An 8,706-nucleotide genomic window follows, 5' to 3' on the forward strand; every position below is an offset into this window, starting at 1 on the left:
ACGGGTGTAAACTGCCACTTTTTCCTTGGCTCCTCGTTGTCGTTTGTAGTAGCGGTTCGCCCTGTCTCGGCGCGGCGGGGCTTGCGGGGATTCGAGAGGGCCGCGCTGTGGGGGGCGAGGGCCCCGGACGCGGGCCGCCGGCGCGGCCAGCTCGGTCCTGGCCGCCGCGGCGGCCCAGCAGCCCTGTGAGAAAGCGGGAGTATGCGCTCGGCCTCCGCTGTGAGCTCCGTTGGCTCACCGGGCCTTGGGAACGGCCCATGGCCTCCAGCAATGCACGGCTGCAGCCGCAGGGCCTCCCGGGCCCGTGTGGTGCCTGAACCAACTATGTTCTGTCCCAGCAAATATTTTCCCAAGTATCTGACAACCCGCAAAATGGTGCAAGAACACCAGCTGACTGAAGGCTTTAACATTGTGTTGGTTGTCAGCTCTTTGCCTATTAGAGTTACATGAGATCCAGCTGGCAAAAATTCCTCTGCTTTCCACACTGGTGCTCACAAAAACCTGGGCACTGAAAGGAAGGTTTTTCTCGTCTTTGTTTCGTCTTTCTCTAACATAATTTCTTAACATTGCTATTACTTGTCCACTCTCCACTTACAGTTCCTCCAGGTTCCTGCTGTTTCCTCTCTCCCTTTGCCTCTTTGCTGCCCTCACTTAATTTTATCCCAAATCCGGAATTCTTTCCAGGGTGTAGCTATAAGCTATGTTGCAACCTGGTGTAAAGATGCCTAGTGTGGCCCTAATCGAAGGGAGGAACAAGACCATTTATTTGAGTGAGGCACTGCACCACTTAACTCGAAGAGCTTTTGTAGTTCTTGAGCTACGGGAGACCTGAAGTTTTTTCTGTAGTGCTTGCTCTGGTATCTCTTTGTGGCATCTGCTTCTGCTCCTCCTGATCTCCTACTGCTTTCCCTTGGGCTACAGTCCTGATTTAACCCGTTGTTGTGTAAGAATGTAATCTTTCTTTCTCTTCCTGTTAATTCTCATCACTATAAGACATTGCACTGACTTTTTGCTCCTGACTCGGACCTGGATCAATTCAGAACTCAGAGGGTTTCTGCCCTGTTTATATTATTACTTTCTTTAAATGTTCAGCTTTAAGTATTTTTGATTTTTAAGACTTTTTCATCACTCTCTTCACAGGCAGTGAGTGGTTCACCAGATTTCTCTCATTTTTAGCATTCTGTTACCTGCTGTGGTGCCATCAGGAAGGTTATGGCATTTTGTGGTAGTCTTATCTGCCACCCCATCACTGCTGTGGTGCTTCTTCAGTCAGAGTTTCCCTGCTGCATCCTGAATTTCTTGTATCTCCACTTCACTCATCCTTGACAGGCTTTTTAGTATGACTCACATTCCTGTATAACAACAGCAGCATTGACAGAGTGATGATTGTTGCTCTTTGACTTTTATGTTTGCTTACTTTGGGTGTTAAGAGTTGGCAGGAATACTTGGCTAAATACAGTCTATTCTGCTGACTGCAGTCCTGAAGATGAGTGGAGAAAATCTCTCCCTGCATCTGAAAGAGGAGTTATGATCAGGCCAGGGGAAGGCATTGTGGTTGTTTGTTGCATGCCACTTTTTGGAAAGCTTTAACCACAGTTGTTACATTTTCCTGTATATGACAATATCACATGTCCTTCAGCAGAGGGCATTTACATCTGTGTTAGGGCCAGTGAGAGAAATAATCGCATTGTGTAAGTTGTGCTACAGACATTTTATAGGGCAGTAGCAAGCAATGCTGAGCTGCATCAAGATTCCCATGTAACACCCATGGCACTTAAAACCAGATGTGGCATATGTTACAAAGTCAGTGTGATGCTTTGATGTGGTCCAGTCTCTTTTTCTGGCAGATATGCAACAATAAACAGGGACCTCCTTGCCACATATGGCTACAGCTCTGTCCTCCTTGTGTCTTAAATTGCTTCCCAAATTGTGATCACTTTTCATCACCTTTGCATACACTTACAGGGTGATAAACTGATCCAGACTAGGCTTGCCAGGATTCCCAAGTACAGCTAGTCTGTCAGCAACAAAAGAAGAAACAACTTCTATGCTTTTAAGCCAAACTGGTATTTCTGTTAAATGAAAAGACCAAGAGAGAAAATGTTTCTTCCTTTTTTTGTAACTCTCTGATCTGTCTGATTCTGTGCATGACATCTAAACCCAAAACCCAAAATAACTCCTCTCAATTCTCCCAAGAACACAGAAGAATTTCTGCTTCTGTAAAAGTTCAGATCAATTTCTTTCTTTCTGCGTATACCTTTTAAAGTGAGAACTCCACTAAGTTTTATTTTTATTAAATATCTCCACATTAGGAAATTACTTGGGACTAGAACTGTTTGGAAAAGACTCAGAAAATATAAGACAATATTCCACCAGCAAGTGTCTTCATTGCAAATTTTTAATCAGCTGTGCTCAACAACAGTTTTTCAGTCCAGCCATGGACAAGGCATATGACTAATCCTATTAAGTGAAGTGTGTTTAAAGAATTAAGAGTCTTAATTACAGGCCATCTGCAGAGGTCAGATAATCAAAGGCTGCTTGGTTTTAGCATTTTCGAATGAGTAATATTTGTGTGAGTTTTCCTTTCCCCTTTTCATCCAGTGTACTTTCTGTAGTAAGTTAAACAGCTGTTCCAATATGGCCTTTATTAAGTGAACTGAATTATCCTCATGTCCAACAGACAGGTCTCAATCATCAGGCACTTAGACATTTACAGAGATGGCAGTGTGTGTTCAGAAGAAGCCTAGGACTGGGAAAACACAGGTTTGAGCAAATCAAGTTTGCATAGTGTGGTGCCAGCCTACTGTATAGCTGCTTCTGATTTGAATTATTAAAAACTAAGATTTTTTTTCCCAATGATACTGATATGGAGAAATAGTGTGAAATGGGGACAATGGACACCGACTGTGATTGTATATGTCTGCTCAAGGAATGTGGGTATGGTGACTGGTCATGGGTGCGGTGTCTGGTCACATAGGCACACAGCTTTGAGGAGACAACTACAGTTTTGAGGAGACGCCTGCCCCTCTTCCTCTAACAAAGGGGCTATTTAAAAAAGAATGAGAAAAGGATGAGAGATATTCCAATGCTATCTAGAGGGAGGGAGTGCTAAGTCTCCTTGCTGGATAAGATGGGATGGTCACAAGGACATGAATCACCTACAAACCTGCAAGACCACCACATTCCAGGCAAAGGACTGATAAGCTAATTAACATAGGAAGCGGGGTTTAGGTAACGAATATGTATAGGTGTTAATTGAATATTCATTTGTTTTATTGTATAAATGTGAGATGGTTCGTCACTTCGGGTATGCACGCTTGTGGAGGAGCGATCCCCCGTGCATCTGCACGCAATAAACATACCTACTTTATAACTTTCGAGTTATAGAGTCTAATTCCGCACGTCAATACATTAAACAGAAATGGAAAGCAAGACTCTCGGGATGATAATTAGCTGGTATTGACAACGTATAATGTAGACATCTAACTTAGATGTCTAGATTACGACCTTTGGCTCCAAACAGGAAAATCAGAAGAGCAGGGATGAGAATTGTGTCCTTCCTCACACCCAAAAAGCAGGATCAATTATATTTATGTAATTTCTAACAGACACTTGTCCATTCTGCTCTTCAAAAAATCGAAAAACAAGGCTGTTGTACCCCATGGCAATCTCTCTTGCTGTTTTTTTAATCTGCATCATGAGAAAGCTGATTCTAACATCCAGCCCAGATCTCTGTTGCCCACTGAGTCTCTTCAGCAGGTGAGTTTATTGCCCTTTCCTTCAGAAATACAGTGCATGTATTTAGGGCCCTCCTACTGGAACTCCCCTTTCCCTAGGGTAAACCACTCCAATCCCTCCAGTGTTTCCTCATAAAACCTCTTAATTCTCTGTTCTGGCCAAAGCCGAATACAATACTCTAACTGAAGGTTTACTAGCACATCAGAAGAATAGCTTCATTTGCCTGGCAAACAATGTTCCTTTTTATATAGCCACCGGTGCTCTTTGCCTTTTTTGTAGTGGCGTGGCTGACTCCCGTTTGCGTTGTGACCCGTGCTAACCACCAAGTCTGTTCACACAGTGATGCGATCAGACCAGCAATTCTACAGCCTGCATTTGTGGTGTTGGTAATTCTGCACAGAGGGAAAGCACGTCACTCCCTTTCCGCCTGATACGGAAAATAATATAGCAAGAAACCTAAAACTCTGCCGCAGGCAGGAATTACATAGATAATGGGAACCATCAGTATGCAAGCAGGAGCCCCGTTGTCCAAGGAGGGGGCTGTTAGCACTGGTGTAGATGAGCTCAAGAAGGTACATAAGGAGCCTTCTAACAAAGACGTGCTAACTGTGAAAAGAAACAAACTGCTGAAGAGATACGACTTAAGGATACTACAAATATGAGAAAAAGAAGGGTAAAGGTAATTGTAGAGGGAGATCGCGACCTCCTACTCAAATGGCCCCCCCGAAGGAGGCGGATCCCCCGCCCGCAGAGCATGCGTAGTGAATTAAAAAGGAGCTGTACCTTTAAATCGAAGCGGGGAAGAAACTAACCAATAAATAATTAGGAGGTGTAGCCTTTGGGCGGATCTAACCAGCGGAACTGTATTAATGTGCACTGTGAGCTGAACTAGGTGTGCAAGTGAGGAGGAATGACTGCCCTTGTGCTCAGCGCTGCACCAAGCACACCTGCTTTATAACTTTCCGCGGGCTGTGAAGTTTGTTTCCACAAGTCACACTCATGGTAAGTTGCCAGGCTTGTGGAGATCCTGGCCCTATCCTTCAACTCTTTCTGCCCCTGCCAGTCCGTGGGTTTGGTAAGCAAGTTGTCTGTTCTGCCATCCAAATAATTTAATGAAAATATCGAATTGGTGCTATGGAGATACTCTTGCAGAGTTCTGCTTGATGCGTCCAGCCAAGTCAATGATGTAGTCTTGCTAAGTACCCTGTAGGTCCGGTTTACACCTGGACTTGTGCACTCATCCTTTCTGGACTTGCTTGAGAGAACGATGGTTGTGTGGGATTGTCTAGAAGTCTTTCTAAAACCAATGTATCTGGCATCTGTGGCTTTTCTGCTATAGACAAGAGCAGTTACAAAATCAGAGCTGGAATCAGCTTGTTTGACATGATTTATTCTAGGCAAAGTGATCTCATTGATAACAATTTCCTTTCTAGAAGCTTAAATGTGTCCGGTAGATGGAGACGTTTAACTCGAGGAGCTCATTGTTTAATGACTCAGCTGGTCACCGAACAGTTACTGTTTCCTAACACAGTAATGTGAGCTAGACAAACTAAACTCAGAGAATGTTATTTCCTCTGTATGTGATCCGAAATTATCAGTTGTCTAAAATGTATATATTTCAAATCCAGGCCAATCACAAAATATCACTTTTACATTGCTGTATGCTGGGGACAGAAACAAACTTGAGATGCCACGAAACAAGCTTCTCTGGTCTTGACAAGTGATTTCAAGTATCCGTCTTGGGGGTTTTTTTAGGACAGTTTTCAGCATCATGCTTGAAACAAGGGCTATGAAACTTTCTGGTAAGTATGAACATAGTTGCGCCCCACCAAGCAGTTAGCCGTGTAGCACAGCCCACCTGTCAGCATTCCCTGCACCCTTGAGCGAATGGGTGAATTACGTTACAAGGGTGAAGAACTGGGCGCTGTGGACCATCTGTCAAATCAGGACACTACTGATGAAAATGCTAACATCTTCAGGAAAAACCTCACATGAACAGAAAGTATGTCTGCCAGAAAGCAAAGGCGAATGATACTGAGTAACACCAGCTGGCGGGATAGCTGTATTTGCAAAGTGTTCTCTTAGAGAGGAAAGAAGATTAAGAATGGAAAAGAAAGAAAGAAAAAAAAAACAAAAAACACCCAAACTTATCTTTGATTTAGCTGTTTAGCTTATTCAAGTTAAGTTAGCTTGAGTGTCTTGAAGGTGCCTGTTGCTTAAATGTGTCAGAAGTCCAAAAAGATAAGTGTACGGGAAATGGACAAAAAATCCGCTATAATGTGCAGTATAAGGATGCATCGACAATAGGTTGAACTATTTAAGCAGGCCATATATTCACCGGAATGATGAAAATAAGACGCAAATAAAGGATTGTTTTATAAGAATAACCTCCTTTCTTGGGGCTGCTAAAAAGGTGGCGACAAAGAAGGTCACTGTGCAAGTGCACGCGGGCGGGGCACCGAGGGCACCCCCGGACCCCGGTACTGCAGCTGGCAGGAGGCGAGCGGCGCGCACGGGGCGGGCTGCGGGGCGGCTCACCGGGGCCGTGCGCCCAGAGCGCCGGGGCTGAGCGGCGGCTGCCCCAACAACGCCCCGTGCGCGCCCGGGCCGGCCGGGGAGCGGGGCGTCAGCGGGGCGGGAGGGGTCGAACGCGGCGCTGCGGAGGACGGTTCCGAAGCTGGGGAACGGAGGCGCCGGCGGCCGCGGTCCCCGCTCGCGCTGCCTAGGCCCGCCTGGCTTGGTGACGGGCGGCGGCGGCCGCTCATCCCCGGCGCCGCGGCGCTGCGGGGGCGGGGGGCTGCGACGCGACGCGGGGGTGCGTCAGTGGCGGGGCCCGGGGACCCCCAGCGCGCGGGGCGGTGCCGGGGCGGTGCCGAGCCGCCCGCCTTGGAGCCCCTGCGTCGGCTGCGGTGCCGTGGCGTGCCGAGCCCCGCGCTGCCCGCACAGGTCGCGGCTGTATCACACATGAAAATGAAAACAATGCAATCGGCCGCCAGATGAAAGCAACCTAAAATGAACTGCTGCTTGAAACTCTGCTCCTCTGCCTATTGCACCTCTCCATCTTATCCTCCCCCTGCCGTGAAGAATCTCATGCCCAGATCATCAAGCACCCGCTACCCTCCAAAGTGAACCACTACAATTTCTTTTTGCATATTATCAGGGCACAAACACCCCTGCACTTTTCTATCAGATCAGCATTATCCCGGGTGTTTCTTTCACTTACAGTCAGCTCATGTTGCAAAGTTCAACGTAAAACCACATAGAAGGGAAAGCATATTTTGTTCTAGACGGATTTCAGGCCAGCTTTGGCTCACAGCTTTATCACTCCTCTCACACGTATGGGGACGGACAGGCACATGACCACATAGCCTGGATGAGACCCGGCAGTGCAAGCCAGGAGGTGAGGATGGCCCAGCGCAGGCAGGGCCTTCACCGATGGCGTGCGGTCCCTAAAGACGGCACACAGACCTGGATACTGATAACAGGGTCCATCAAGAGTCCCAAACAGGGCAGAGTTAATTAATCAGGTCCAGAGGACACTGAGGAGTACCTGGCATGGGACCAGAGACAAGGCTTGGAGTAAGGCTGCAGCACAGGTCTGCAGTCCACCCAGGAGATGGGGCTGAAGACAAAGCTGCAGCACAGGTCCCAGGTCCACCTAGGAGATGTGGCTGGAGAAAAACTGCCTCCAGCACACATCTGAGATCCACCCGGGAGGCAGCCCTTGGCTTTCCAGACCCTGGTGCCTTCAGAAGCTGCATATGCCATTCCTTTGCCCCTTCTTGTCCTTTCATGATTTCATACTTGTACAATGCCATTCACACCTCCTTCACACCAAGCTTAATGTTTCTATGCCAAATCCCTATGGGTGTATGTCAGGTTGGAGAAGTCTTTACCTGCTGGTCAGGTTGTAAACAATTCAGTGCAAACTACTTCAGTCATCACCAGGGAGCTAATCAGAAATCAGTGCAGACTGAAAACGGCAGCGAAAGATGTTACCTGGTGAAATGGAATTCAGCAAACAGGCTGCTGCCTCCTACATGAGCTCCGCCTTCGGAGTGTAGCACCCCTACTCAGCACTTCACAGTAGTGTAATCTTACACGCAATTTCCTCAGCATGGCTCTTTGCAGTGGTAAGCTGTATTTAGCATGAGTTAGCATGGTCAAAAATTGAGAATGTTATATTTAAACTAATAAATTAAATTCTTGATTATCACCTCCTGGTAAGTCTGGCTTTGTGCAGTGCACTAAGCCTCAGTGCAGGGTTTGTGGACTTAAAGCACATAAGGTCATTTGGAGCAATGTAGTTTCAATTAAACAAACATAAGGGTACATTCATTCCAGTACACTCTCAGGAAATTATTTGGCTCTGTATATTTAAGCTTTTATTCAATTGCTTGTTAGCTGAACTTATTTCAAGCTCCCTTCTGCAGATTTATCTCAGATTTCCTAGAAGGAGGTTGTAATTGGTAGAGCATATTGTACTTACTTGATGTATCATTGAGAATAAAAAATATGTGGCATTATAATGAATGATACTATCATTTCTGACTTTCCATCAGGAAAACTAACTTATTAACACTACTACATTGAAATAGACCACCATCTTATCCCTGGCAGAAACACTTAAGGGAAAAACAATCCATTTTGTCAGAGCATACCTTAGTAAATCTAATTCCATTTCAATAAATGAGCAGTGCAAAGAGGATTGGAGCTTACCGTGAAATACCAAAATAAAGGTCAGATTTGTAGCAAGCACAAATCAACATTCTTGCATGGCTTAAGTAGATTGATGTCCATTTATACTAGGCAAGAATCTGGCTCATTACCACTGGATGAACTACAAATAGAGTGTCAAGCAGGAGTTCAGGTCTTAACACTTATTTCCTTGACTTGTTAGATTCTGAATATTTCAAAGGCTTTTTGTTCACCATAACTGGGGAAGAAGTTAGTCTGGAAGTTGGTTAA

General features: G+C 45.8%; 1 long non-coding RNA gene across 1 annotated transcript; it reads left to right on the forward strand.

Annotated features, from left to right (window-relative positions):
* Positions 1-4,388: 4,388 nt before the first annotated feature.
* LOC121094860 lies at positions 4,389-5,850 on the forward strand. Its single transcript, XR_005829950.1, has 2 exons — positions 4,389-4,740; positions 5,494-5,850. It is a non-coding gene; the product is annotated as an uncharacterized LOC121094860 (long non-coding RNA).
* The last annotated feature ends 2,856 nt before the right edge of the window (positions 5,851-8,706 follow it).

Source organism: Falco naumanni, chromosome 10 (genome assembly GCF_017639655.2).
Source record: "Falco naumanni isolate bFalNau1 chromosome 10, bFalNau1.pat, whole genome shotgun sequence".
Taxonomy (NCBI): Eukaryota; Metazoa; Chordata; class Aves; order Falconiformes; family Falconidae; genus Falco; species Falco naumanni.